The following is a 7,040-nucleotide window of genomic DNA, read 5'->3' as shown; positions in this document are numbered from 1 at the left end:
TGTGGTGGTCTTGAGCAGAAAGGCAAGGTATGCTTCAGGATTACATAGCTCTCCCTTTATATTCCTCAGAGTCCTGGATGTTTTAGCATTTATTTTTCGTTGGTGGTAGTTGTACTTAAAGTTAATGACGTTGAAAGTTAATAGCTGTTGAGATTACAGCAAATCCAGGAAGGAGTCCTTTCTGTTGCTTTTTCACTTTGCAATTTTGATTCTGGTTTTGAGTCAACATCACAGGGTTAAGCAATTTATAGGATAATTTCTAGGACAGAAGTAGTAAAAGCTCTGGGCCACCCGGCTGGCTCAGTTGGTAGAGCATGCGACTCTTGATCTCGGGGTTGTGAGTTGGAGCCCCCACGTTGGGTATAGAGATTACTTAAAATAAATCTTTTTTTTTTTAAAAAGTAAATAAAAGCTTCGACTTTCTAGGTGATAGGTTGCAGAGAATTATTTATAAACAGCATCATTACTAATGTTTTTGTGAATTCAGGTCATTTGGATAAGGATACTTAAAGTAATTTTTAACCTGCTGTAAATGTTAAGGGCAGTGGTGCTTCTTATGTACTTTATGTTTCACACTTAATTTAAATTTTTTAACTACGTAGTATTGCAGATAGAGAAGTATAAGAAATAGAATATAACGAAGTCCCCCACCACTAGATTGAACAAATGCTAACATTTTGTTTTATTTGTGTCAGATTTGTTGGTTTTGACTTTTTAAGGAAATAAAACATTACAGATACAGATACCGCCTTTTCCTTACTGAAATACAGTTAGATTTTTTTTGCACTTTTACTCTTGCAAGATAGTACTGAAATAAACATTTTTGTGAACCATATGAAGGCTTCTCTAGGACGTATCACTAGAAGTGGAACTGTTGGAATGTGAAATAATTCACATTTTCAGTTGTAACTTAGGTATTTCAAATTGGTCAATAAAGTGCCTGTACTGATTTCGTCTCCCACCAACAATATGTGACCCCCATTCTTGCCACTTGATGTTATTGGACTATTGCTAATCTGATGGGTTTGAAATAGTGTCTCTGGTGTGTTTTTAATTCGTATTTCTCTAATGACTACAGAGTTTCGTGATCTTTGTGTATTTATTGGACATTTAGTTTTCTCCTACTCTATTGCCTGTTCATATCCTTTGCCAGTTTTTCTATTGTGTTTCTTTTTCCTGTAGATTTGAGGTGTTCTTTGTTCTGGATACTAATTTCTTGATACGTATATGGATTGCAGATGTCTTCTCCCTGTCCATGGCTTGTATTTTCACTTAATATTTTTTTGTCATACAAAAGTTTATCTTAACCCTGATTTAACTTTCCTCATGGTTTGTGCTTATTGTGTCTTAAGAAATTCTCAGTGTCATAAAGATATTCACTTCTGTTTCCTGAATACGTTAGATTTGTTTTTTACTTTTAGGTCTTTAAGCCATTGGCAATGTATTTTGAGGTAGGGATCTAATTTTTATATTTTTCAATACTCGTACCCAATTTTCAGAGTACCCTTTATTTAAAAGCTCATCTTTTAGGGGCGCCTGGGTGACTCAGTCAGTTAAGCAGCCAGCTCTTGGTTTTGGCTTAGGTCACGATCTCGGGGTCCTGGAATCAAGCACTGCCTTGGGCTCCATGCTCAGTAGGGAGTCTGCTTGGGGACTCTTTCTCTCCCTCCCTCTCCATCCTCTTCTCCCACCCCCCACCCCCGCTTATTTCTTTCTCTAAAGTATATATCTTTATAAGATATATATATAAGATATATATAAGATAATATATATAAGATATATATATATAAGATATAAAGTATATATCTTTCTCTAAAGTAAATAAATAAATCTAAATTTATTTATAAATAAATAAATAAATAAAGGACACCTGAGTGATGCAGTCGAATGTCTGACTTGGTTTCTGCTCAGGTGCTGCACCGTCTCAGGGTGCTGGGATGGAGCCCCCACATCAGGCTCCATGCTCAGCATGGAGTCTGCTTGAGTTTCTCTCTCCCTCTGCCCACAGCCCCCATGCACATGCATTCTTCTCTTTCTCAAATAAATAAATCTTTAAAAAAATTTAAAAATAATAGTTCGTCTTTTAGTCACCTGTCATATATCAAGTTTCCATATTAATTTGTAACTCTTCTGTATGCCCTATACCAGCACCGTATTTACCCCTATCTTTCTTTAATTATATGTAACTTTCCAGTAAGAATTACTGTCTGATAGAATAAGTACCAGAGCACCATCATTATTTTTACTCAGTTGTCTTAGCTGTTGTGAGCCCTATACTCTTTTGTATAAATTTTAGGATCAGCTGGTCAAGTTCTTAAAAACCTTTGTGGGACTTCAGTTGTAAAGAATTGCATTCAATTAATGGGTCAACTTGGGGAAATGATCATATTTATATTACTGAGGCTTTGTATTTATGAACACAGTGTATCTCTCCATTTAGGTCTTTCATGTCTATCAAAGTTATAATTTTCTACATAAAGATTTAGATTTATATCTGTGTGCCTTGTGGCCTTTGTTACTATTATACATAGTAACATTTAAGTTATATTCCAAATTATTTTCGTTGCTGGTCTATAGGACTTTTGACTTTTCTCTATTGATTTTTCTATAAGGTAACCTTTCTAAGCCTAGTTAATTTTGATAATTTGTAGATTCTCCTTTTTATGTGGCAAATGATGCCATATATAAATAATAATAGTTTCTTCGTTTTGTTTGGAAGCTGAGCCTTTTTTCTCCTATTATCTTTCTTTAATTATAGTTGCATGGTGATTGTCATTGAAATCTATGAAAAATAGAAAATATATGTTCATTTGAAAATACAACAGCTACCATTTTGTTTCAGGATAGCAAACTTAACCGCAAATTTATACCATCTTGTATCTTGGTCATGCTAGTAATGTATAAAATTCGATCACTGTCAACAATTCTTATGTTGTGGAACAGACAAACTGAAAATACCAGTTAGGGGGCACCTGGGTGGCTCAGTCAGTTAAGTGTCTGCCTTTGGCTCAGGTCATGACCCCAGGACTCTGGGACTGAGCCCCCTCATTGGGTTCCCTGCTCGGCAGAGAATCTGCTTCTCCCTCTACCCTGCTCCTCTTTCCCCCCAGATCATGCTTGCTCGCTCTCTCTCTCAAATAATTCTTAAAAAAAAAAATTAAATTGATCAAAAGACAGTACTATTACATGGTATATTTTACAATACTGCCATCAGAGTCAATTTCTGACTGTTAGAATTTGAATTTTGCTTGCACAAAAATAGTAATTACAAATGAAACCTTGCTTGCCAGTCACATTTGAAAAATACAGTTAATATACTTTCTTAAAAAGTTTCAGGTATAATTGACATACTATATAGAGTATACAATTTAATAAATCTATATATATCTGTGAAACTGTCACCACATCAAGGTAATTATATAAGTCAAACCCAAAATGTTCTCATGACTCTCTCACCCATCCATCCCACTTATTTCCCAGCTGCCATGGATTTTCGTCGCTGTTAAGTTTGCATTTTCTCGAGTTGTATATAAATGGATTCATACAGTATTTGTTCTTTTTGTGGGACTTCTTTCACCCAGCATGATTATTTTGAGATTCATGTTGCATATATCAACAGCCCATTCCTTTTTAGTGCTGAGTGTTCCGTTGTACTCAATTGGTGTATATGTTCACCTGGTAGATATTTGGGCTTTTTCTGGTTTGAGGCTAATACAAGTAAAGTTGCTGTGAATGTCCACATAAATGGCTTTTTATGGACATATGTCTCTCTCAGGGGTCAATAGCTAGGAGTGTGATAGCTGAATCATGTGGTAGGATTATATTTAACTTTTTAAGAAATGCCACAGTGGTTGCACAATTCTAAATTCCCACCAGCAGTGTATGAGAGTTGAGTTACTTCACATCTTATCTTCATCAACACTTAGTATGGTCAGTGTTTTAACTGTAGCCATTCTAATGGGCATGGATCTCATCATGGTTCTAATTTGCATTTCTGTAATGGCTAGTGATGTGGAGCATATTTTCATGTACTTATGTGCCATTTGTATATCTTTAGTTAAGTATCTGTTCAAAACTTTTGCCCACTGATTGTGTTTTTCTTACTGAGTTTTGAGACTTCTTTAGATAGTCTAGACACAAGTCCGTTATTGGACTTGTCATTTAATTCTCAGTCTTTCAAAGAGCATGAGTTTTTAATTTGTTTTTTTAAGGTTTTGTTTTATGTAATCTCTGTACCCAACATGGGGCTCAGACTCACAACCCTGATGTCAAGAGTCGCGTGCTCTACCGACTGAGCCAGCCAGGTGTCCCACAAGTTTTTAATTTTGATGAATTCAAATGTATCATGTTTTCCTTATGGATTGTGCTTTTGGTGTTGCATCTGTGAAATCTTTGTGTAACTCGAGGTCATAAATATTTTGGTGTTTGTTTTTTTTTTTTCTCTAAAAGTTTTGTAGTTTTAGGTTTTACGTTTTGGACTATGGTCCATTTTGAGTTTAGTTTTAAGTGTGCATGATATTGATCAAAGTTACTTTTTTTTTTTTTTTTTGCATATGGATATCCAGTAGTTCCAGCACCATTTGTTGAAAAGCTGTCCTTCCTCCACCAAATTGCTTTTGCACCGTTGTTAAAAAAAAAAGAAAAAAAGAAAAAAATAGCTGTCCGTATACGTGTGTCAGTTGCACTATGTTCTGTTCCACTGACCTATTTGTCAATCTTGATGCTGATACCACACTATCTTGATTACTGTAACTTTATAATAAGTGTTGAAATCAGATAGTGTGAGTCCTGCAGCTTTTTTTTTTTCCAAGTTGTTTTGGCTGTTAGAGGTCTTGCATTTCCATATGAATGTTAGAATCAGCTCAGTTTCTACAAAAATGCCTACTGGGGTTTTGACTGGAATTGTGTTGAGCCTATAGACAATTCAGAAAGAATTGACATCTTATATTGAGGCTTCAACTTGTGAACATGATAGAATGCTATTTGTATAGGTTTTTAATTTCTCTCAACAGTGTTCTGTAGTTTTCAGTGTACAGAGTCTTACATGTTTTGTCAGATTTATCCCTCAGTAGTTAATATTTTTGTGTCATTATTTTTATATAGAAATATAATTTACTTTTGCATATTAATATGTCTGTTACACATATTAAGGTTGTATGCTATAACCTTGCTAACCTGACTTATACTAGTAGATAGGAGCAATCTCATGTTTCCATTCCAAGGTGCAGTTTGGTTACCTGTCACAATCCCATTAGCCATCATCATCATCCCAGGAGATCAAAATGACAGATTCATCATAGGTTCTGCTGAAGCGTATTTCCTTGATTGGAAGATAACTTTCAAAGGGGACGTGCTTTTCAGGATCCCTTTTTTAGAGGGAGAATAATTCGTCTGATTCATCCACTGATGAGCAGCCATCAGGGTCACTTTGGAGCCGGAAGCAGTGCAGAATCTCAGGCCCCACTCCACACCTGCTGACCCTGACTCTGCATTTTAACATCCCCCTGATGATTTGCATGCGTATTAAAGGTTGAATAGCATTGGTTCCTGTCGACAAAAAGCGCCCTTGCAGATCCTTTACTCTGGGCAGATCTGAAAAACTAGCTTTGTGTGTAATTTATCGAAAGGAATTTCAAGCCATTATCCCATAAAAGGACTATAAAGACTTTTGTGCCCGTTGCTAGGTTGTTTGAAGAAATAGAGAAATTGATTTACATACGTTTTAGTCTTTTTACAGCATGTATTGACCTATCGTCAGAACTGAGAAGGAGGCTGTAAGACCCAGGTAGAGACCTCAGATAAGTGAATAGGGCCTTACTCACAATACCATCCTCAAGAAGCAGGGAGTGCTTTGCTTTCCCTCGTCTCCATTACACTTGCTTCACTCACCTCCTTAACCACACCCTAGACCTCTTTACTCTGACCGCCCCTCCTCTGATTTCTTTCTGATCAAACAAAACCTGCCATCTTTCCCACTGCATCTGTTCTCTGAGCTTACAAGGACTGCTGGCCAGTCCTTCCTTTCCTCCTCATCTCCTCTGGTTTTGCTTCTAGTTTGACTTTCTTCCCCACCTGGCGACTCCTCCCTCCTGCCAATATTCTTGACTTCCTTGCCTAGCAGATTCCCAACCACAGATTATTCTGTCGGCTTTCTCTAGTCCTACCTTCAGACTGCTGAGTACTGCTGGAAAAATCATTCAGCTGTGCAGACTCATATGACGTTGAACATGTAGAATTTTGCTGGGTCTCCTTAGCCATCCTTCCCAGGCAACTCTCATCCATTCTCCATGTGTATGCATTTCCTGAGGCTGCTAGAAGAAATCGCTACAAACCTGACTTCTTGACACAACAGAAATTTGTTCTCTCTCAGTTCTGAAGGCTCGAAGGCCAAAATCTGTTTTCCTCTGGGAAATCAAGGTGTAGGCAGAGCTGCACTCCCTCCAGAGGCCCTCAGGGAGAATCCGCTCTTTGCCAGATGGCTTCTGGTGGTTCCTAGCTTCCTTGGCTTGGGGCTCCATCACTCTTAATCGTTGCCTACGTAGTTACAGTTACGTCGCCTTCTCTTATATGTCTGTGAAATCTCTCTGCCTCTCCTAAGGCTAATTATGACAGCATTTGGGGCACACTAAGTATCCAAAGTGATCTCATCTCAAGATTCTTCATCACAGCTGCAAAGACCCTTTTACCAAGGTAACGTTTACAACTCCAAGGATCAGGATTTGACATTTTGGGGTGGCCATTATTCAACCTACTATACCATTCAAAAATAATTCTGTTATTAAATACAGCACATATAAAAGTATATGAAAATGCACAGCTGTCCAACCAAGAAACAGGATGTTATCGATGCCCCTCAAATTCCTTTCACTTCCCCTCCCTGATTGGATCTTCAATTCCAAATGTTGTAGTAATTCTTCCTCTTTTTTTTTTTTTGGTAGCTTTTACATCCTAAAGAATATGCGGTTTCGATTGCTGCTTTTGAAGTTTATAAAAACAAAATGGTTTGGGGTTTTGGTTTGGTTTGGTTTTTTTCTTACTTT

The sequence above is a fragment of the Ursus americanus genome, chromosome 3, assembly GCF_024610735.1.
Source record: "Ursus americanus isolate L20-20 chromosome 3, mUrsAme1.1.p, whole genome shotgun sequence".
Classification (NCBI taxonomy): domain Eukaryota; kingdom Metazoa; phylum Chordata; class Mammalia; order Carnivora; family Ursidae; genus Ursus; species Ursus americanus.
This window is presented reverse-complemented; position numbering follows the sequence as displayed.